Raw genomic sequence first — 23,929 nt, 5'->3', positions numbered from 1 at the left:
GTGGTGCTACAACTTTAATCAATATTTCCTCCATTAAGTTCTCTGCCCACTGATTTTTCTGACTATGCTCTTCTCATCCTGGCGCATTTAGAATTAAACAGTGCCAACTGGACTTAGAACTGGCGAGTCAACTCTTTATTAAGAGCAGATGAAAAAGTGATTAAATTTGTTTGTAGATGTATTGAGTTCTCTGTCAAAACTAGTGTGTCTGCAAAGGCATTTGCCAGAACAGTTTGAGAAACACTGAACACATGCATAAAAGGATGCATTTTTTTAAGCCTTAAACAAAATTAAACTACAATTCAGAAAGACATCAGAATTAGAATTAGAATTCAGAACTAATACCTGAAGAACTAATGATGGATATGAAACTTGTTCCCTGCTGAGACGTATAAAAAAAAGACTAGAAATGAATACTAAACTCAGCTTATTGACTTTATTGACCACAAGAAGAACTTAATGACTAAAAATTAAGTCACAACACCCTTATTATGATCATGGGGAAAAAGGCTAATAGTATGCTAGCCCAACAACTATATAAGAAGGAAATTCAGAATAATGTAGATGGAATTAAATCTACTGAGCATAAAGGAAAAAAATCATAAATGTAATGAATGCTGTAAGATGTTATACAAATACAGTACATTTAATGTGGACCTCTTGGATGATTTTGATTAAACAGCTAGAGTCATCATACTTAATAATAACAGATTCACAGAATGAAGAAGCGGTCACATTGTTACAGAATGGGAAAGCCCATGTTGTAATCTTGGTTTTGGAACCTTACATTTTCAATTTTGTACTTTTTGTATACTTTTATTTTGTTTTGCTAATTGTTACATTATTTTATTACTATTTGGATGACACCTATTCTCTCAGTACGCTGACAAGAGGAATTTTATTAGAAACAAGGAGATGCACATTTAAACAGAAAAGAGTCAAAACTGGGAGATTATGAGAAAAATCAACAAAAGTCATAGTGTCAGACAAAATCAAAGTCAGCAATTCCTAGGAAAATGTTTAGAAAAAAAAAAAAAGCCATAACGAGAATCTTCAGCAAGGAGACTGCAGTTCGGAAGGGGTAGTGCATCTTCAGCGTACCTTTTAACGCGTCATGCCAATCACCAGTGAGTCACAAATGCTGAGGCCAGGACTTGACAGCATGTAACACTGTCCTAACAGCAGGCTAATAAAATGTTGGTGATTGTTAAGAAACAAAAGGGTGGCTAAAATGATTTTAAAAATTATACAATTCCTAAAGTACTAGGACAATTGAAAAATAAGGAATGAATTCACTGTCTGAGGAAACACCCAAAATTAGTACAATATCACACAGATAGATAACCAAAAAAGGCATAAAAATTATAAACAAAACCTATATCACAACAAGAATTTTGGCTGATAACTGCCATTTTGTAAATTTCTTTACATGGCTATGACTGTAATACTTACAATCATAATTCATGTTTCCAGTCATGTGGCATGGAAGTAATGTGACATTGTTTCACCTTAAATTGCCTATAAAAGATGAAGGTGCACAGCGGTTGACAGCTGTTTATTGGATCTTTTTCTAAAATTTCTTTTGTTAGCATAAACTAAAAGGCACTTCCAAGAAGACATTAATGATTCAACCTTTTGTTAATCTTTTTTGAGCACTTTGCTTTGACAAACAATTCTGATTTCTTTTGGAGCTCTAATTTTTGCCTGTTTTTTTTTTGTTACGCCTACTTGCATCCTTCTTTTCATTCCTTTCTTACTCCCCTTCATTTGTTCAATCAAAATATCTACTGATCAGAGGAACATCCAGAAGAATTTTGTAAAAAAAAAAACAAAAAACGCCTAATACATTACCATACCATACCATACCATACCATATTTATTTGTTGAGCGCTTAAAAACACAGCATTACAACCGACCAAAGCGATGTACAGTTAAAACAAACAGGACTAAAAACAAAATATTAAAGCAAACATTAAGAGAGAATTTGAACTAAAAACTAAAAACAGGTCAGAGGATCCAATAAAATAGAGAAAATAGCGAAAAACATTAAAAGCCAATGTGAAGAAGTGCGTTTTTAAGCGTAATTTGAATGTGGCAACTGAAGTGGCTTGCCTAACCACTAAGGGTAGGGAGTTCCAGAGCCTGGGTGCACCGATGGAGAAAGCCCTTTCACCACGAGCTTTGAAACGTGCCTTGGGAACGGTTAGAAGGAGCTGATCTGCGGATCTAAGAGCGCGAGGGGGATTGTATCAATGGAGCAAAACACTCAAATAGGCGGGGGCTAGACCATTTAATGCCTTATAAGTTAAGAGGAGTATCTTAAAATCGATTCTGAATCTAACCGGCAGCCAATGTAAGGTTTTTAAAATTGGAGTAACTTAATGGTAGCTACAGTGCATCTGGAAAGTATTCACAGCGCATCACTTTTTCCACATTTTGTTATGTATTAAGTATTCACAGCCTTTGCCATGAAGCTCAAAATTGAGCTCAGGTGCATCCTGTTTCCCCTGATCATCCTTGAGATGTTTCTGCAGCTTAATTAGAGTCCACCTGTGGTAATGATGGTCACTCTGTCAGAGCTCCAGAGGTCCTCTGTGGAGAGAGGAGAACCTTCCAGATGGACAACCATCTCTGCAGCAATCCACCAATCAGGCCTGTATGGTAGAGTGGCCAGACAGAAGCCACTCCTTAGCAAAAGGCACATGGCAGCCCGCCTGGAGTTTGCCAAAAGGCACCTGAAGGACTCTCAGACCATGAGAAAGAAAATTCTCTGGTCTGATGAGACAAAGATTGAACTCTTTGGCATGAATGCCAGGAGTCACATTTGGAGGAAACCTGGCACCATCCCTACAGTGAAGCATGGTGGTGGCAGCATCATGCTGTGGGGATGTTTTTCAGCGGCAGGAACTAGGTGACTAGTTAGGATAAAAGGAAAGATGACTGCAGCAATGTACAGAGACATCCTGGATGAAAACCTGATCCAGAGCACTCTTGACCTCAGACTGGGGCGACGGTTCATCTTTCAGCAGGACAACGACCCTAAGCACACAGCCAAGATATCAAAGGAGTGGCTTCAGGACAACTCTGTGAATGTCCTTGAGTGGCCCAGACTTGAATCCGATTGAACATCTCTGGAGAGATCTTAAAAAGGCTGTGCACCGACGCTTCCCATCCAACCTGATGGAGCTTGAGAGGTGCTGCAAAGAGGAATGGGCGAAACTGGCCAAGGATAGGTGTGCCAAGCTTGTGGCATCATATTTAAAAAGACTTGAGGCTGTATTGCTGCCAAAGGTGCATCGACAAAGTATTGAGCAAAGGCTGTGAATACTTATGTACATGTGATTTCTCAGTTTTTTTATTTTTAATAAATTTGCAAAAACCTCAATTAAACTTTTTTCATGTTGTCATTATGGGGTGTTGTGTGCAGAATTCTGAGGAAAAAAATGAATTTAATCCATTTTGGAATAAGGCTGTAACATAACAAAATGTGGAAAAAGTGATGCGCTGTGAATACTTTCCGGATGCACTGTATATTCAAGGTAACTAAAGATGAAAGCATTCTACCTAAAACTTTATAGTAGGTGTCAATTACAGTTTTTCCAAAGAAAGTAAAAACCCGAAACTCCACAATGAGTAGTCTATGGTTCAATTCCATTAGTTAACAATAAGATTAAGATTTTGTGGCAGTGGTCATTTGCTGGCATGAATTTGATCTGTTTTCTTTAGCTATCTCACAGCAGTTAAAATATCCAGGAATCACAACTGCAAAATAAATAAATAAAAAACTACAGCATGTAAATTTATTGTTTGCAAGTTAATGAAAAGTGTTTTAGTTAGATGTCAATAGACTGTCATTTCTTCATCTTACATTACCTAGAAGAATTATTGGAAAATCTCCCAAAGTTTTTAAACCTTTTTTCTGAGTATTCCTGTAAATAAACAAATTGTTCTTTAAAAATGAGACACAACAGTGCATTTAGCTGGAATGTTTAGAGGCCACATGTCAAAAATTCAATATTACAAAAATCTAAATCAAAGGCAGCCATGACACTTTATAATTTCCAGTTCTACTAGTGATTTGTGAATATACTTACTATGAGAGACTAGATGTAAGCAGGAAGAAATTAAACTGTACCGGCTTGGTTGCCAGTGTAACGAGAATCCCCTTCAAACTCCTTTTTTTATGTTTTGCTCTAACGTTTTTATGTCTTGAACCTGCATTCCCTGGTACTCACTTAGAATATGGTACCAGAGCAGAAAGCACTTTAAATAAGTCTGAAATACTACTGTCATTTGTGCCGGTGCATGCCAATCATTTCTTCATGTCAAACATTCTTATCATTGGGAGCCTTAAAGATCTCTGTATTGATTATACATTTGCATCTTTTGGAACAGCTACAGTAAGTCTCAAACTCACTCTTCCAATTGTATTGTACAGAATATTGTATTCAATTTTTTTTGTACTCTGATAACTGCCATGCAGGGCCAGTGTGTTAAATATTAACACCTAAGGCAAGACACATTCATATATATCTTACTAGGCATGAGTTGATACACATGATCCCCATACGTATATGTACTGCAATACATTTTAAGACCCATTAAGACCCCCCCAGTGCCAAAACACGCATCTGTCGAGGGTTGTTTGTCTGCTGCGAGACAACAGCAGGTTTCCAACGTCACCGAGACAACTATGAGTCCGCTGCCCCACCACGCAATGCATCCGTTGACCAAGGGCTGATGCGGGGAGTACTTTAATCCAGCCGCTGACATGGCCTGTTTTTTCTTTTCTGTCTCCACCCCTCCAGGACGTCCCAATCCCAGCTGCTGATCTGCAGGTGCAGGACCAACCTGACGAGAAGGACTATCTATTCCTGAAGTGAAGAAAGGAGCCAAGGAAGAACGACTGATAATGTCTCTGCTTGTTTGTTGTGTCTGTATGTAGTAAAGTGGTAGGTCCCATTTCAATAAATACCCCTGTAGTTACTGTTTTGAATTGAATAAAGCTGGTTTTCCTGAAGCCCGTGGACTTTTTGGGTGTAAGACAGTGACTCATGTGTCACAACAGAATTCATAATAAAATACTCCCACAGTATAATACAGCCAAGGAAAAACAGGCAAAATAATATACAATGTTACTTTGGATTAGCTTAAAATCAATAAAACTCTCAAAACAGGAAATTAAAACAATGCAAATTCATAAATTCTTCACAGCTTCCATTTGAACCGTATATTTTTTGTTGTATTCAAGACAAATGCAAAATAAAAATGAACTGTTTCACTCAACCTACATCCTTCTCTAAAGACCTTTGCTGTTCCAGAACTCCATCCTGCAAATGAAACATTTAACAGACTTTATACCTGTGACTGATCCCTTAACACTAGAATTACCAGAGCCTACGAAAAAACTCGTAAATCCGTCCCACCTTAAATCGTGTCTTAAATCCGTTTGCACCTCTCCGCCAGAGTCCTTTGTCATCTAAATGTGCTGATAAACAAAAGCTACTAGCAGCCAGCTATTCCATCCCCCCACCGACTTAGAATGAACTCCTAGCTCATGGCTTGCCTTGATTTGATTATCTGGGATTGAAGTGGAGTTTTAGAGTGGAAATAATATACAGTAGTGTTATTTGGAATACACGCATTTCATGTGTGTTCCGTTTCTATAGTAGTCTGTGCAAGCACATTTTTAAAACAGAAACGTTTTTCATATTCTAATAGTAAATGACAAAATGTAGGCATAAACTATATAACGTATGAAGCCTGAAGTCCATATATCAAAGAAACACGTTCACAAAAGGTACAAATAAGAGAACACGTGCGCTTTTATTCAAAAATATAACTGCACAAAAAAAAAAGCCGCGTTAGCATGCCACATTGACATTCTTACTACAACCGCCGCGGTGGCGTAATGGTATCAGCTCCTGACTGGGGATCAGAAGGTGGCAAGTTCGATCCCGCATGGCTCCACTTTGAGAAGTGAACTGCTTTTATTCTTACAATTTTAGAATAACAACATAAATTTGATTTCAGTCTGTAACAGCCGGTGTAACTTATGATACTGGTAAAGGTTAGCTTTTTTTTTTTTTATTTAATTCACTTTTCATTCTCGCAGTCGCATTCAGAATCAATCCATACAACCCCATCTGACATAAAGACGCGCTATAGGTCTGCAGTGTACCACGATGCATACTACCGCCCCCCCCCCCCGCAAAAGGGTTCTGACACACAAACGCTGGCGAAGCTGCCTTCTTCGTATCTCACCGTCACTTGAAATCAGCAATTCTTAGTTGCTTATCAATCCATACAACCCCATCTGACACAGCTGTTTTCACATAAATAAAAGTGTACTTTTATTCAAGACTATAACCGAAGAATAAAGAAAGCAAGTTACAGTTGGTGGTTGATACGACAGCTTGCGTGGTGCAATGCTAAGAACTGCTGATTTCAAGTGACGGTGAGATACGAAGAAGGCAGCTTCGCCAGCGTTTGTGTGTCAGAACCCTTTTGGGGGGGGGGGGGGGCGGTAGTATGCATCGTGGTACACTGCAGACCTATAGCGCGTCTTTATGTCAGATGGGGTTGTATGGATTGATTCTGAATGCGACTGCGAGAATGAAAAGTGAATTAAATAAAAAAAAAAAAAGCTAACCTTTACCAGTATCATAAGTTACACCGGCTGTTACAGACTGAAATCAAATTTATGTTGTTATTCTAAAATTGTAAGAATAAGAGCAGTTCACTGTTTTAAAAATGTGTTTGCACAGACTACTATAGAAACGGAACACACATGAAATGCGTGTATTCCAAATAACACTATATTATTTCCACTCTAAAACTCCACTTCAATCCCAGATAATCAAATCAAGGCAAGGCATGAGCTAGGAGAAATTCGTTCTAAGTCGGTGGGGGGATGGAATAGCTGGCTGCTAGTAGCTTTTGTTTATCAGCACATTTAGATGACAAAGGACTCTGGCGGAGAGGTGCAAACGGATTTAAGACGCGATTTAAGGTGGGACGGATTTACGAGTTTTTTCGTAGGCTCTGGTAATTCTAGTGTTAATAAAATCCCAGAAATTAACCAAATTTAACAAAATGACAAATAATATATACACAATAATATATATGGAAAATCAGTGAAATGAACACCAATATCAATTACTCCCATGAGCTTCAAAATACACACACGCTGTTTTAATGGTTGGTTGCCTGCATTGTGGCAAAAATGATGTGAATTGCAGTTCTGAAATGCTTGAGAAATTAAAACATTTGTTACAGTTTTTAAAAGTGTGTGCCTGGCACCAAAGAATCAATACAAAGCAGGTAGAAATATTGGGGTACCACCACGGTAACCCTGATTAATCAAACAAAAAATGAAGAAACAAAGCAGGCACTTAAACACACAACTAAAAAAGACACCCACTTAACTCAGTCTCAGAGGCTTTCTTGTTTTTAGATCTCTGTCTATGGTACACGTCTGTGGCTCTTAGTGGACTCAGGTCCAGGTTCAGGTTGCCAGCTTTCCGCAACTTCGCTGTATATGACTGATTGGCTGGAAAGGATGGGACTTATTCCAGAAATTAGGAATGGGCGGGGAGTGCCCTCACTGGGCAAGAACGGGTTACCGTTAGTGACAGCAGCCTTTCTTGCCCCAGGGTGGTATTGCTAACTTAAGTGGATCTTGTCTGGGGACCCCTGGATGTGTATGCATGACATGCAGTATATAAATTAGGCATTTGATGTGAATTCAACTCTTATAGTTCATACTTACAGTAACATTCAATTTTTTTGTATTATTTTGTGATGCTAAAAATAACACCCTGAACAATATGTAAGCTGTTGCAGCCCTAATTTCTTCACCTCACATACTGGGTCTGCTGCCATGTTTTCATTGCTTTCCTCATTTATCTCTCAATAAAGAATATATCTGCAGCATTTTTACATTTTTTAGAAAGTGTGTACCTAATGATGAAAAAAATTTTTATTTTGTTTTCAAAAAGCAGAACATTACAGTGGCATACTACTCAATTATATAAAAATTATTAAGTAACAGATACCACTAAATCAACACAGAAAAAAAGAGAAACACAAAGGAAAGAATGCTTAGACTTTTGTCCAAAATGATGTTAACTTGTTCACATGGATCTTGCCCTGGGTACATTTTATACAATTTTAAACAAGATAAATGTGATCGATGAAAAGCTTTTAGTTAAATTATGAAATTGCTTGGCACATACAGAACTAGAGTGTATTTTATGTATGGTGAAGTTCCACTTCTTTTCAGAGACACTAACTCAAACGGCCTGTCAATGAGCATTTCAGGTAATGAATGTAACTCGGTCAGTAACAAGACACTTTCGTCATCCAACTCTGAAAAAAGTGTGCCACATGCTCTTAGCTTGATTTTGGTGATCGAAAATGTGTGCAACTGTTAGAAAACTACCTCACTTGGTCAAACAATATGTTACTGTTTCACACTCTGACCATTCTGGGAAAAAATCTTATCCTACAACTCAGACAATATTAAAACTATTATTACTTTGATAAGATAGTATAATGTTTAGTGAAAAAATCTGTTGTGATATCTTACACTACATAAGTTGCTCAATATCATTCTTATATAATTTGAAAAATCTGAATACACCCTTTATAACACAATGGAATCTTTTGTCCTATTATTCAAAAGCCAAAGAAAAGCAATTTTCAGTCTGAAGAATTGTCCAAAACTTTTATAGAATTTGCCAAAAACGTAATACTTTTTTACTTTCTCGTATACGAAGTATAGAGAAAGTATTGGAGTCCTCCAAAAATTCCATTTTGAAATTTTGATAATTCTCAATGAGTCGGAAAATACAATTTTTGGAATTATGTCTAAATGTCTGTCTGTGTGTGTATGTAAACACAATAACTTGAGTACACTTTCACTTAGGTCAACCAAATTTTGCATACAAAATTGGATCAACAGGTGAGGGGACGCTGGCGCACTGATGTTGTTGCCGCTCCTCCCTGTTAACAACACTTTTCACAAAATTCGCCTTAATTCTACACTTTCTTATGCTTGTTTTATTTCTTTTATTTTACGTATAGTTCGTGGATACAGCTGACTCGAATTGTATGGATCTGGCTTAATATTTACAGATTTTATGGACTCTACTTTGACTGGGAACAGCTGAGTCTGTGGATCACGGGACGAGAACCTACGAACATTTCTTCGTACCAGGCAATCATAGGACCTCGAGATGATCTGCCTCCGTGATTATATTAAATTCGCTATGCTGATCTGCTCCCGTTTCATCTTACAGTACTCTACGACTGGAAACTGATCTGATTTTCATATTAACCTGGCTTTTGGCTCTGGGGTGATCACGCCTGAAATTACCAAGCGTTACTCCTTGTGGCTGTGTATTGGAACCTCCAACTCCTGCTACCTCCTCCTGCTATGCTTTCTGCTGCTTTGCTATCGCCGCTCACCTATGCTACCACACCGCCTGTCCTACCGGTTCCGCTGTGCTGTGCTGCTTCTCCAGTGCTATTCAGATAAGTATTGCCCAGTATCATGCTAAAATACTCTCATGACAAACTCCTTCTTATTAAACAGTTTGTCCAGAGCAAGTGGTCTGACTGGAACATCCTAAAAGACGCCGGTATTTTGCAACGCCCGAAATATATACATCACGGGTCAGGTCGCTGCCACCGCCGGGCTGCGAATGAAAAGACTACCGGCAGCATTTGCTCAGGAATACGCCGTCTTTCTCATGACCCTGGAAATAGAAGTGTCAGTGTGCCAAATTTACATTATGTGGAAATAAACCCTGATCGCAGCTCTGTGCAAAAAGAAGCCTCATTAACTAACATTGCACTATTTAACTCGAGGTCTCTTAATGGCAAAGCATTGGTGCTGTCAGAACTCATCACTGACACCAAACTTGATATTCTGTGTTTAACGGAGACTTGGCAAAAACCAAACGAATTTGCGTCTCTCACAGAGGCGACTCCAATTGGTTTCACTTTCCACACAGAGCCTCACAGCTCAAGACAAGGCGGTGGGCTTGCAGTAATTGTCAGAGCTGACTTAAACATCAAACGAATCCCGATTGACTGTCCATTGTCTTTTGAGTGCCTGGCTCTTAAATTAATAATGAAATCAGGTCCTGTCTCACTCATTGTTCTTTATCGTCCCCCAAAATACAATGCATCCTTCTTATCCGATCTGATTGAACTTTTGACCCACCTAAGCTCTTACTCTCAGAGAATTATCCTTCTTGGTGATTTCAACATCCATATTGACATCCCCACATCTAAACTGAAGAATGAATTCCTATCCTTACTGGACTGTTTTGACTTGACACAACATGTTGATTTTCCAACCCACTCTGGCGGTCATATATTGGACCTGATCTGCACTTCTGGACTATCTGTTGCCAACATTTACGGCACTGATTTGAGACTCTCTGACCATAAAGCAGTATTTTTCACTGTTTCACTGCCTTTCTCTCCTCGTACCTGTAAACGACAAATTTCTTACAGAAACCTTAAAAATATCTGTCCCTCTATCCTTTCTGGATCAATTTCTGATCTTTTACTGTCTTCACCTATTCCACCAACACTAGATAGTCTTGTTGACCACTATAACTCAGCCCTTCATTCAGTATTAGATAAAACACCTCCTTTAAAACATAAGGAGTTTTCCTTTAAACGCTCAGCTCCTTGGTATAACTCAGAATTGCGATCTATGAAAGCAGCTGGCCGACGCCTTGAGAGAATGTCACGTAAGACTGGCCTCACCGTGCACATCCAGGCTGTCTCTGACCACCAAAGAGCTTACAGAGAAGCACTAACTGCTGCCAAGAACACCCATTACAGCAGAATAATAGAAAGTGGCCACCATAACCCAAGGGTTCTGTTCTCTGTAGTTAATAAACTACTCAAACCCACATCTGACCCAACTACCTCTTCTACTGAAGTCTGCGAGGAATTCCTCCACTTTTTCCATAACAAAATTAACGATCTAAATAATTCAACTAACATAAATACATCATCTGTTTATATCTCTCCCTGTTTTCCCACTCCATCCAGCTAATTCTCTAAGTTCTCACCAGTCACATCTGCGTCTGTTAATAACCTGCTTTGTAAGATGAGGCCGACTACTTGTGTACTGGACCCCATCCCCAGCACACTACTTAAATCCTGCCTTCATGCCATAATCCCGACTGTTACAACAATAATAAACTCATCCCTTGACACTGGCTCTGTGCCGCTCACTTTTAAAATTGCTTCTGTAACCCCACTGTTAAAAAAGTCTGGTCTTGATGCTGACAAGCTTAACAATTTCCGGCCTATTTCCCACTTACCTTTCCTGTCAAAAGTTCTTGAGCGTGTTGTAGCTTCCCAACTCACCAATTACCTAACCTCTAATAATTTGATGGAACCCTGTCAGTCTGGTTTCAGGGCGCGGCACAGCTGTGAAACTGCTCTGCTATGGGTAACCAATGATTTGCTTATGGCAGCAGACTCTGGACAAACCAGCATATTAATTCTGTTAGACCTCAGTGCAGCATTTGACACTGTCAGACATGACATTCTATTGTCCAGAATGGAGAACATGCTGGGTATCTCTGGCACTGCCCTCCAGTGGTTCAAGTCCTATCTGACTGATAGGCAAGAGTTTGTTAGTCTTGGCAAGAGCAGGTCCAGCTCAATGCCAGTTACACAAGGAGTCCCTCAGGGCTCTGTCCTCGGTCCTCTGCTTTTCTGTATTTACATGCTTCCCCTTGGCCATATTATTCGTAGCTATGGACTGGGTTATCATTTTTATGCAGATGATACTCAGCTCTACTTCAATGTTAAAAGTGGAACTTCATTAGAGCTTTCTCAGCTCACAACATGGGACTAAAATGCAACTTAATAAAATGAGCTCCTTCCCAGTCTATCTTGGCGGTGATCTCATCAGATCTGCCCCTACTGTAAAAAATCTTGGTGTCATTTTTGATTCCTCCCTCTCTTATTCTGCCCACATAAATCACATTAAGAAACTTTCTTACTTTCACCTCCGTAACATATCCCGTGTTCGCTCCTTCCTCTCCTTTTCTAACGCTGAGAAACTTGTCCATGCTTTTATCACATCCCGCATCGATTATTGTAATTCCCTACTGGCAGGTGCCCCTTCTAATCTTATATCACAGCTCCAGCTTATTCAAAACTCAGCTGCAAGAGTCCTTACTCGAACCAGCAGCAGCGAGCACATAACACCCATCCTGCTCCGTCTCCACTGGCTCCCTGTGTCTTACAGAATCGAATATAAAATCCTACTAATAACCTACAAAGCCTCAAATAACCTCGCACCAAACTACATCAGTGACCTTCTCCATCACTATGTGCCTGCCCGCCCACTAAGGTCCTCTGATTCTGGCAATCTTGTTGTGTCCCTCACTAATCTACACTCCATGGGTGACAGGGCCTTCAGCTGTATAGCGCCCAGACTCTGGAATGACCTACCAAAATGAATTAGGTCAGCTGACTCCATGAATTCTTTTAAAAAACAACTCAAAACTCATCTGTTCAGGAAGGCTTTTAGCTCTACTTGACTTTATTACCCTTCTCTCAGTTTACTTCTCTGTCAAGATGCTCATGTAACCTGTATGTATGTGTGTATGCTAGACCATCAATTATATTGTCTGTTTCTTTTTTTTCAGAATTTACTGTCTTAATCTTCTTTATTTATTTATCTGGTTTGTACAATGCTATATACTGTATACGCTGCCGTTCTTTATTATATTCTGTAAGTGCCTTGAGCATGGGAAAGGCGCTATATAAATAAAATGTATTATTATTATTATTATTATTACAAGTATTAGGTACAAAACGTGGATTTCTATCAACTTCTGGGCTATTTCCATTAACTGGAAGTGGTACTTTACCTTTCATTTATGCAGCTTCAGAGTCTAATTTATTTAACTTTATTTTTATAATAATTGTTCAATATATTATTAATTTGTTTAATTTGTTGTTAACGTATATAATATAAAAATATAATCATTGTCTTGCGGTTTACTCCTCAAATATCCATTCCCATATCTGAGGATACGAGAAAGTCTAGGGGAGACCAAATCCGATTTTTTCATTATGTAAGCATTCTAGGCTTCTGGTAACATTTTAGATGTTTCAGTATCTTTGAATGAGAACTACAAATTGTGAACTCTGGTTTTATAGTTCTCCAGAAGAGTTGGATTGGTGCTGAAGTTGAATTTGATATCAAATTCTGAATGTATTCTCAATTGTTCTGTAGCATACTTATTCCAATGTAATTTTTGAAAACTAATAAAGGGGAAAAAAAGATGTTATGGGTCTCCTGTTCTTTTCAAAAGGCAGCAGAAGCCTGCCTGTACCAGAAGAGGATACTTTACTGCCCCTGGGTAACTTGAGAGAAACATTTTAACCATTTCTCACCTGTCTCATCAAGACAAAGCTATCCCGTGTATCCCCAAATACCCATTTATACTTACAGTCTATACTTTTTCTTGGTGTCCCCTTTTCACTCACATTGGCATTCAGAGGAGCTCTCCATTCCCGTGTGTGATTTCCTCTTTCAATAAATGATGCCTTCCTAGCCCTTCTTCTGTTCTAGGCCACATACATTTATTTTGGATCTTTAAGTCTAATTGTAGTATCACTGAAATGGTTAAAAAGAATCAACTTTGATGGCCTTTTTTATCTCAATCAACATTTTCTCTCAGACTGTTTGCTTTAAATTAGCATAAATGTCACTGGTACTCATTGACACCACTCACTGCAGAATACTGCGACTCCTTCGATGGCTCTCAATTCTGATAAAGAGCTGATTGTTAGATAGTCTTACTGGCAATGAGTAATACTAGACTTGAGTGTCTTCCATACATTCTGAAGTGCCATGCTCACTTCTGACAAAAATGTGAAAATCTGCAAAAGTTTAGAGACACAAAGATAAGTTTACTGACTTTTGATTAGAAACATGAAAGTAGGGTTGACTGAGAATTGTTTAGTTTAGTGCTATAACAGTCATTAGTGAACATAAATTATATGTAAAGACTGAATTATTCTTTATATATTTAAATATTGGAAATATTTTATTTAATAATTGCATTTTTATGTAATGAATTCAGCAATAATGTTGCGGTAAATATAATCAGGGAACGTTGGTTTTATGTACAAGTTGTTGTTGACAGCTCAATTTATGTGAATGACTCAATAAACTGACATTTACGTAATTGCCTTATGACCCTGAATAGGTTTAAAAAGGCTTGAGAAAGAGATGAAATGAGATTGTAATTTGTCCTTTTTCTTAAAAGAATACTCCTACCACATGTAGATTGTAGTGGTGGCAGAGAAATATTTTTCATGGAGAAAATATATCAAAAAGATTCAAACTGAATGGGACCCTACAATGGTCAATGGCAAAGGATGTGCAAAACATCCATTTAAAAAAATATCTCACATAAGTTGTGTCACATATTTCACCTATTAACCTTTCTTATTCTCAGAACATGCAAAATGCCTGCATTTTTTTCTAAAATACTATTAATACTTACTTCCAGAAAAGATAAACAGGAAAGACACATCCCCATAATATTGTGCATGTGAACTGAAGACAGGATTCCTGACCAATGAATGAGGGGAGAGGTAGATCTTCAATAATCTAGTTTCCAATCAACTAGAAGTAAGCACAGGAGATACCAAATATCAATATTTGTTGCACTGAAAGTTTTCTTTATGTTAACAGGTTGCATGATATCAAGTCTACAGTACTACCCCAGGGTACATTACACCTTATGTATTTTAAATTAATTAGCCCTGCACGACTAATTGTGTAGGGTGGCGCAGTGGGTAGCGCTGCTGCCTCGCAGTTGGGAGACCTGGGGACCCGGGTTCACTTCCCGGGTCCTCCCTGCGTGGAGTTTGCATGTTCTCCCCGTGTCTGCGTGGGTTTCCTCCGGGCGCTCCGGTTTCCTCCCACAGTCCAAAGACATGCAGGTTAGGTGGATTGGCGATTCTAAATTGGCCCTAGTGTGTGCTTGGTGTGTGGGTGTGTTTGTGTGTGTCCTGCGGTGGGTTGGCACCCTGCCTAGGATTGGTTCCTGCCTTGTGCCCTGTGTTGTCTGGGATTGGCTCCAGCAGACCCCCGTGACCCTGTGTTCAGATTCAGCGGGTTGGAAAATGGATGGATGGACTAATTGTGTAGTTGCATGTGTAGGTACGTAGTTACTCATACCCCATCAATGGTTGATTCCTGTTGGGCTCCCAATGCTGCAGGATTAGGTTCTGGCCCCCTGACCCTGAACTGGATTAAGCAGGTTGAAAAAATTTGGGTGACTACAATAGTGTCTCAGGATACGATAGCTCATAAAGGTCCTCAAACACTCTAAGTATACTGTCATTGTTATACTGCACTTTGAGCATTGTATAAATTATTAGTACAGTTTATAGAGGAAATCCACTAAATTCAGTGCACGCAATAACATCCTCAAAGAAATCCTTTCAAAAACAGATGGCAGCAGTTATTTCCGAAGTGTCAGAGCTTCCTTGTGGTGTGATATAAACACAGCATACTGTCATCTGCTGCAATGTAATTTGTGAGTGTTAAAATTCTCCATTTTATAAGGCAGTACTTATTGTACCTAATTACATTAAAAAACAAACAAAAGTAACCTGTCACTGTAACAAAGACATGAATTCTTTGTATGTGTTCCTTCCTACCAAAGTGATACTGGACCTAAAGAGATTGGGCTGGGAAAGCCAAACGTGTTAGTTGTAGCCAATCTGCCTGAGACATACTGTGACACGGTGATAAAAACTGATTGATGCATTGAAGCATATCCCATGTGAGACAGAAAAACAGTCAATCATCTTTCTGACAATAGTAACCAAAGAAGCACAACCCAATTCAAAAGCACTTCACTGCTTTTGTAACTCCTGCCAAGTCTTCACATTCCTGGCACCTATGTCAAACTCTCTAAAACTAGGAAGTTTAGATTTTTAATCTTTGCAGTGTTATCAGTCTAAGTGTGAGAAAAAAAGTTCTGAAAATGGTGGTAAGATTCTACTATTATAGATGGTCACCACAACAACATATTCAAAATGTACTAGACAAAGATGAGCATGAAGAGCAGATATCAGTTCCTTTACTGAATATTTATTTTGGAATTGTAAATCAAACATAAAAATGTGATAGTGAATGATGTGAGTACAATATAAACATGGTTACCTAAATAAAATAATCAAATAACAGATTATGGTAAGGATTCAAACAGAAACAAAAGTTCATGTCCAGCACTGCTGTCTGGCTTGCAACCTCCTATTTCCTCTATGAGTGACAAGAATAACCATAAGTGATACCAGTCTCCAAACACTAAATGGCACACAGAAAGCCAGATATACACTGGATAAGGGTGTGTTTGAACCCTAAAATAATAAGAACTCACATTGCTTCTACTCATTTGTTGTATTTAGGGCCTATGGGTCATAATATGCTTATAAGTCAGACGCAGGTAAATTTTAAATATGTCAAGTATGGGTGTGCACATGTAGGATATCTCAGAATTTATCAAATACTTAATAGAGAAAGAGAGAGGTTAGGAGCAGGTGCTGATACAGCACATGATGAACCAACTCAGGATCCCAGATTAGGTCCCGAGTGCAGCCATGCAATGGGTGACACCTCAGCACCACACTAGTTCAGTTGGAATTGAACCAATGTGCATTTTTTTATGGTGGCTGGAGTGCCAATTCTGCCACCAACCCCCAAGTTTCCCCTGTACATTGGAAGGCCTACATGCAGTGCTAGATTCAGATTAATGTCATACCCAGGATGGAGCAATTGCAGGTTAAGGGACTTGCTCAAGGGCCCAACGATGTAGAGTCACTTTTGGCGTTTACAGGATTCGAACTGGCAACCTTCAGATTACCAGTGCAAATCCCTAGCCCTATCCCTAGCCTCAGAGCCACCACTCCACCCCAAATACTCAATGATGACCTCCAATCTACAACCTCCATTGACTCTATTAACCTGAGATGCTCTGACTTATATCACATTTATAAATGCCATGCTACAATCAAACCTCTTAAAAATGTATATATTCATTTATCGTTATTTTGAAATACAGTCTTTTCTTAGGAAATTCTGTCAAGGGGGAACAAAGTTTAGCTTATCTTGACCATGATCGAGAGTAACCATTTATCCATGCATTTAGAAGAGATCAACTAATTCATTACAAGGTTGTAGTATCAGAGCTCATCCTGGAAGCAATGAGCACAAGACAAGCAAGGATACATTCTCTCATGGTGACGCACGCATACATTTAGAAAATTCAGAACCATCACCTATCCTGAAAATAACATATTTGTGATATGGAAGGATACTGGAGTACTTGATGAATACCCAGGCAAACATGAGAAGAGTGTGCAAACTCTACACATTGTGAGTGACCAGACCAAGAATTGAGCTGACATTCCTAGAACTGTGAAAGCAGTGGCAGCCACTACACCACCATAGAATTCATGACAATAGGATAGACAACATAAAACATATGCATGGCACAAAATTCTGGTGAGTTTGGGGACTTAGTTAACTACTTTAAAAGTTTGAGTATGTTTATTTTTTTCATTTACTTCATCAATATGACAGATGCCACATTTTTGATGATTATGTATTTTTGTAATGATGAGTCATATCCAAAAATAGCTGATAATATAAAGCAATTACATGTGTCAGTAGAGGCAGCACGGTGGCGCAGTGGGTAGCGTTGCTGCCTTGCAGTTGGGAGATCTGGGGACCTGGGTTCGCTTCCTGGGTCCTCCCTGCGTGGAGTTTGCATGTTCTCCCCGTGTCTGCGTGGGTTTCCTCCCACAGTCCAAAGAAATGCTGTTTAGGTGGATTGGCGATTCTAAATTGGCTCTAGTGTATGATTGGTGCGTGGGTGGGTGTGTTTGTGTGTGTCCTGCGGTGGGTTGGCACCCTGACTTGGATTGGTTCCTGTGTTGGCTGGGATTGGCTCCAGCAGACCCCCGTGACCCTGTGTTCGGATTCAGCGGGTTGGAAAATGGATGGATGTGTCAGTAGAATATATACAATGTGTTGTGTTTTTTTCCTAGCATTTTACAATATCATGTAGTTTAAAAAGGTGCCTAAATAGATTTGTGGCTGAAATAGTTTATCATAGACACTAGATTCCAACTCAAGTGATGTATAAGTTGCGTTTTTTGTACTGTTGTTGGTTGTTGAATGTCTATGACTAATTTACTTGATATTTCTTAAGCATAAACATTTTGAAAGAAATAAAATCAATATTGAAGACTCATCCTCAAATGGTTGGCTACATCATACTGTGAGGGGTAGCTCATCATTCTGGTGGTTTGCTGATAGATGACAGCATGTTCTCCTTGATACATTTCTAGATACGCTAAGCGACTTTTTGCTTTCCTTGCTTGCATTTTTTACTTTTACAGTTTTGAAAATTATTTAATATGGTGCTGCCCTTCAGATGACTGAGGTTCTGACTCTCTGTGGTCATAAAAGATCCCTGGGCATCCTTTATAAAGAGCAGGGTGTATCCCAATGTCCTCACTACATTGTCCACCATGGCCCTGTCACTAATTGGCTAACTATCTCTCACCCCTTCACCATCTAACAGCTAATATGTGGTGAGCATACTGGTGCAAAAATGGCTGCTGTTGCATCATCCAGGTGGATGCTATACATTAGTGGTGATTGAAGTGTCTCCGTACTCACTATGTAAAGTGCTTTGAGTAATGAGAAAAATGTTATATAAATGTATTATTATTATTAATTTACCTAATATGATTGGAACCAGTAGAAGAAGTATGCGGCAAAATGCAATAGGTGAGATGACAACGTGTTTTCTGCTGTGCATGCAGCTCTAATGGTGCTTCAATAATATATATTGAGTGTCTGTTTTGCTATCAAAAGTGGCAATCATACTGTATGTGCAAAAGATGAAAATATTCAAAATAACCTTTCGCTAACCTTTATGCTTTGGAAATCTGAAAATGCCCATAGCAGGGTGTCTTATAGCAGGGAGTCTCTTTAACTTCAAAATACACTGAGTCTTAAAATAATTGCATCAATAAGTATTCTACGTACATGAAATCTGCTATGAGTAAACAGTAGTTCCAAATATGTAGATAATTATGTTTCCATGTTGCTATTATGACTTCCACATAGGGGTAACCATTGGGCTCACCACGAAAAAACAACAAAACTGACAGGGTTGGATCATTGTGGCCTAAAGATTCTTGCACTGGTTCTTTGGTACACCAAGAATGCTTTTACAAAGTATAGGTTTTACTTATATCGTTATAAAATTATCAAATTATTAATTAATTTATTAATTATCAATTTAATTATTAATCAAATTATTGATCTTTGTGAGGTCAGACAGTGAGGTCAACTTACTGTGGAGCATATTAATTGTACAAAGATAATGTTGGTGTAGTGTTAGCAGGGACAGTTGCAAGAATGGTATGATTTCCATTGGGCAGGATGGGGGGTGGTGGGGTACAAAGAAACAAAAGCAGCCAAGCAGTCAAAGCAATATTCTCAAAGTGCATATCATCACAACAGTAGAGGTCATTGTATGGGTTGTTGTCACCTACAAAAGCTTGTTGATGTGACTGTGTGGTAGAGATCGTTTAAATGCACAATACTTTGAACTGATCCTTTCATCCATTTTCAAACTTTTGTGGTGCGCCTAATTTCCAAAAGGATAATGCCTGAACAGAAAATGCTGCCAGGTCCTGGAAATGCCCGTGTTGAGTCAGCAGTTTTCTCAGTCTTTGGCAGAGCATTTGCAGTAGGACATTTTTGCTGACGATAACTGTAATTCATTCCACACTCACCTTGGACCATTGCCTTCCTAGAGTAGCAGGTGCACAATTTTTAGTTATCTGTTCTGTAACTCACCTTTTGCCTTTACATCATGATGATTAGTCTGCTTGTGTTGTACCCACAACTATGTGTATGTTCAGTATTCATAGCCAGGTATACTAGTTTATTTAAATCAAAGCGTGTTTGATACTAAACCTTTACATCACGCTTGGGAACTGCACTGTACTATCCATCCAATTTGCAATGCCTCATCTCAGATAAGGCCTGATCTTAAGCCTCAGATTCTTGTTCTCTGAACAGAAACTACAATATTTCTGGTGGACTTGCTTCAGTATGAAAATGAAGCAAATTATCTCATATGATTCATGCCAGTAAATAATCCTAATATAAATAATGCCTTTTGAAATCAAATATTTATTTTGGGCGGGTAAGGAGCAGTTATATATTTATGACATCATCTCTGTTAAAATAAAGAAATATGTGCCTCTGCTGAAGTGTACTCTTAGGTTTGTCATCTCATCATTGCTCCTAAGGTATCAATGTATTACCTTCCACTTCAACATTTCGTGACATGTGGATCGATGTATAAAAACATATTACCATATATATATATATATATCTCTATATATATAAAATCCATCATCTGTCTGTCTGTATGTCTCTCCGCTTTTCACGAGAGAACTACTTAACGGATTTAGATTATTAGGTTATTTTCTAGAATTTGTTTGAACATTCCAGTTGATTTTGCGACTTCTGTGATCGCGCTAAGAATCATAGTTCACTTAAAGGAGCACAGAGGAGACAGAGGCTGTGGGTCGAGGGGAGGGGGAAGCGTGACATCAGAAGTGGGGAGTGGGTCTACTTCTGCATTTTGGAATGTAACATGCCTCTGCTTAGCTAGTGATAACTTTTTGTTTATTGATTTTTAAAGTTTCTCCTGTTTAACTACTATGCGGACAAATGGCATATACTGTATATGGGATATGCTGTATATAGTGTAGCTGTTTGATTTTCCTTATTTCTCATTTGTGATCCCAATGAGTGTGCCTTACTTCTTCATATTTAAACTTTCCTTTTTCATTACTTTGTTAACTGCCTTTAAAACATCCCGCATTCTTTAGTGTCTCTGTGAAAAAAAGCACAAAAACTTACACAATTCTTAACATTAGCTTGTGTCGTTAACATCTTCATCGAGCTGCCAAGCTTCTGCAGAGTAAATAAACTTAAACTGTTACTCTGTCTTTCTCGTATGGAGTGTGGTTTGAAATTTATGGAGCAGGTATGCACCATTCTAATTTAAGTGTGAAAAATAAGAAAGGATAGTACGTTGTAGATGTCAAAAGAACTAGCTGTCATTGAAGTAAACATTTTGATCATCTTCAATGCTGAACTTATGAAATATATAAAAATTGATGTTAAAACCCCATTTGCTGAAGAAGAATTTGCCTTCAAAAAACTGTCCTATTGGGAAATGCTGTTTCATTTACTTAGGTTAAGTTAGGTGGACTTTTATTATCCCGGAAGGAAATTTATGAGCGGCAGGAGAGCACAAAACATTGTTACATAGTGTCACACACGTGTGTTTGGGAGATGACCAAAGGAACCAGAAGACACTAATTCCACGCCAGGCCAGGGGGAGGCAGGTTGCACTAAATCTCTCTCTTTTGTCTCTGCAGACCAGACATGAGAAACTCTGACTGTATCCGATTACAGTCCGATGACATCACTTCCCTTAAACCACCTTAAAAACCCACCATCCTCCCTACTTGGATGAGTTCTCTTTTAGACATTGCACTTAAACTTCAACCTTTTTTGCAGCCAGTTAAAGTATACAGGTGGCTGCCCCAAACCTTCATTGTGTATCCGGCTATTTATTTCACAACAGATACAAGAAAATAAGCCAGCATGTGACAGTCATTGTTACATTCTGTACACACACACCCATAAGATTTCCAGAAACAAAGGAAATAAAATATTACAGTACTCAATAATAATTTGGAACTCAGCAGGAGTCCTACAACTACTAGAATTCAAAATGCTCATTGCTCAAGGGTAAAACATTCTTAAATATGTTGCCCTTCACCCTTGGAAACCTAAATCTGCAGTCTGATGGCAACAAACAAAACTTTGTAAACAGAAAATGGCTGTTGTCTGTCAAAATTGAATTGAACTTCTTGCTGCTTCCAAACAATACTTTTACTGCTAAATTTAACAATGTTATTCTCTACATAAAAAATCCAAACCAACATAGAACATGTAACGGATTGAATAAAAGCATCAATATAATTTTGTTGATTCTTAAACACATTAAGTCCACTTTGAAAGACTAGCTCAGTTCAATTCAATTTATTTTTGTATAACACTTTTCATTGAATGCAGGCACATAACGCTGTGCGAAGTTCACAGGCAGATACAATGCAAACTTTACAAAGTGATAATTGCGTAATGATTTGCATAAACATACATGAAAACAAAGTGCTTCAAACCTAATAAACACAAAGCCCAGCGATATCTGTTCATGAATTAACCATGTCAATGTCCTGCTCCACTGACAGACTGAGGAGATCGTTCCTCCCCCACACTATGCAACTCTTCAATTCCACCCCGGGGGGGGTAAATGTTAAAATTATACAAAGTTATTGTCTGTCTGTATACCTGCATTGTTATGACTCTTTAATTAACATTGTTCTTTATCAGTATGCTGCTGCTGGAGTATGTCAATTTCCCCTTGGGATTAATAAAGTATCTATCTATCTATCTATCTATCTATCTATCTATCTATCTATCTATCAATCTATCTATCTATCTATCTATCTATCTATCTATCTATCTATCTATCTATCTATCTATCTATCTATCTATCTATCTATCTATCTATCTATCTATCTATCTATCTATCTATCTATCTATCTATCTATCTCACTTATAAGAACATGATACCATGGGAAATACAATTCACCTTACAGAGTAAGATACATGCAGAACACAACAAACTGATAAAAATTATCTTTTTCATTTGCCAATCTCTAGAATACCTTTTAAAGTGTACTAGATAATAATATAAATGATGTCTAAAAATCAAGACAAAATACAAGGTTCAACATGCAACATTCAGGAATGAGTGGCACAATCTGTGGTGCAAAAGAAATAGGCCAGATTAGAATCTAAAGGCAAAGCAAAGTTAAGGAGATTTGAATCTAAAAAGAAAACAATCTTACTAAAACATATGAATTTAGTAGTAGGACTGCAGAATTTTCTCTCTAGATAGCACTGTTGCCTCACAGATCCAAATTCTTGGGTTCATATTCCACATCCACTTACTGTCCATATAAAGTTTGTTCATTCTCACTTGATATAATGTGTTTCCTCGTACAGCACTACAAATGAGTCCATTAGGATAACTGTAAATTCTAAATTGACTAAGGGTGTGAGCTTTTATTGCAATGGACTGGTGCCATGTCCAGAGTTGCTTCCTGCAGTGCATCAACTGTTGCCAAGATTGGTACTGGGTCATTGTGATCCTGAATTGGACAAAGTGCATTTGAGTGTTATATGTTATTTTGTTGAGTTATAATTTCCATATCTTTTTTCTTTTCTTCTCTTTGTGACTGGATGTCTTTTCAGTTTTTCATAAACATGCTAAAGGGAACGACACACTGACACTTTTTAATAGACGTAGCAGTGACATAAGAGGCAGTTGCTTAAAATCACCCAGGGGCACATATTTCATTCCTATTACATAGTAGCATTTTTTGTGCAGCGGGTTACCTGGATGACAACAGGTTTTCAGACACTCTGTTTCTCTTCTCAGTATCCTCATGTGGCACTTGGTGCCACTGCTCTACTGTCAAGTTGTTTGCCTGACTATGGAAAGTTCATCTCAGATAAAGGAACACTAAAATCATGGGGTAGAAGGGCCCTTTCATCAAATTGGCCTTCCCAATTCTTCCATTTTTTTCCCCTACAAGGCCTTTTTGGGAGTTTTTTTCTTGTCTTCTTAGAGAATCAAGGTTGGGGGGGCTGTCATCGAACAGGGCCTGTTAAAGCCCATTG

At 38.4% G+C, this 23,929-nt stretch overlaps 2 protein-coding genes across 2 annotated transcripts in view; both read right to left on the bottom strand.

Moving 5' to 3' along the window:
• The window catches only part of slc38a2 (solute carrier family 38 member 2), a 73,411-nt gene extending 58,725 nt beyond the window's left edge, over positions 1 to 14,686 (bottom strand). The window contains exon 1 of the mRNA XM_051928691.1: positions 14,565 to 14,686. The gene's annotated coding sequence lies outside the window, so the exon portion shown is untranslated. The remainder of the gene's footprint in view (positions 1 to 14,564) is intronic.
• The window catches only part of scaf11 (SR-related CTD-associated factor 11), a 651,915-nt gene that overhangs the window by 301,890 nt on the left and 326,096 nt on the right, over positions 1 to 23,929 (bottom strand). The window lies entirely within an intron of this gene.

Source organism: Erpetoichthys calabaricus, chromosome 1 (genome assembly GCF_900747795.2).
Source record: "Erpetoichthys calabaricus chromosome 1, fErpCal1.3, whole genome shotgun sequence".
Lineage (NCBI taxonomy): Eukaryota > Metazoa > Chordata > Cladistia > Polypteriformes > Polypteridae > Erpetoichthys > Erpetoichthys calabaricus.
The sequence above is the reverse complement of the archived record's forward strand: the minus strand, read 5'-3'. Positions and strand labels throughout refer to the sequence as shown.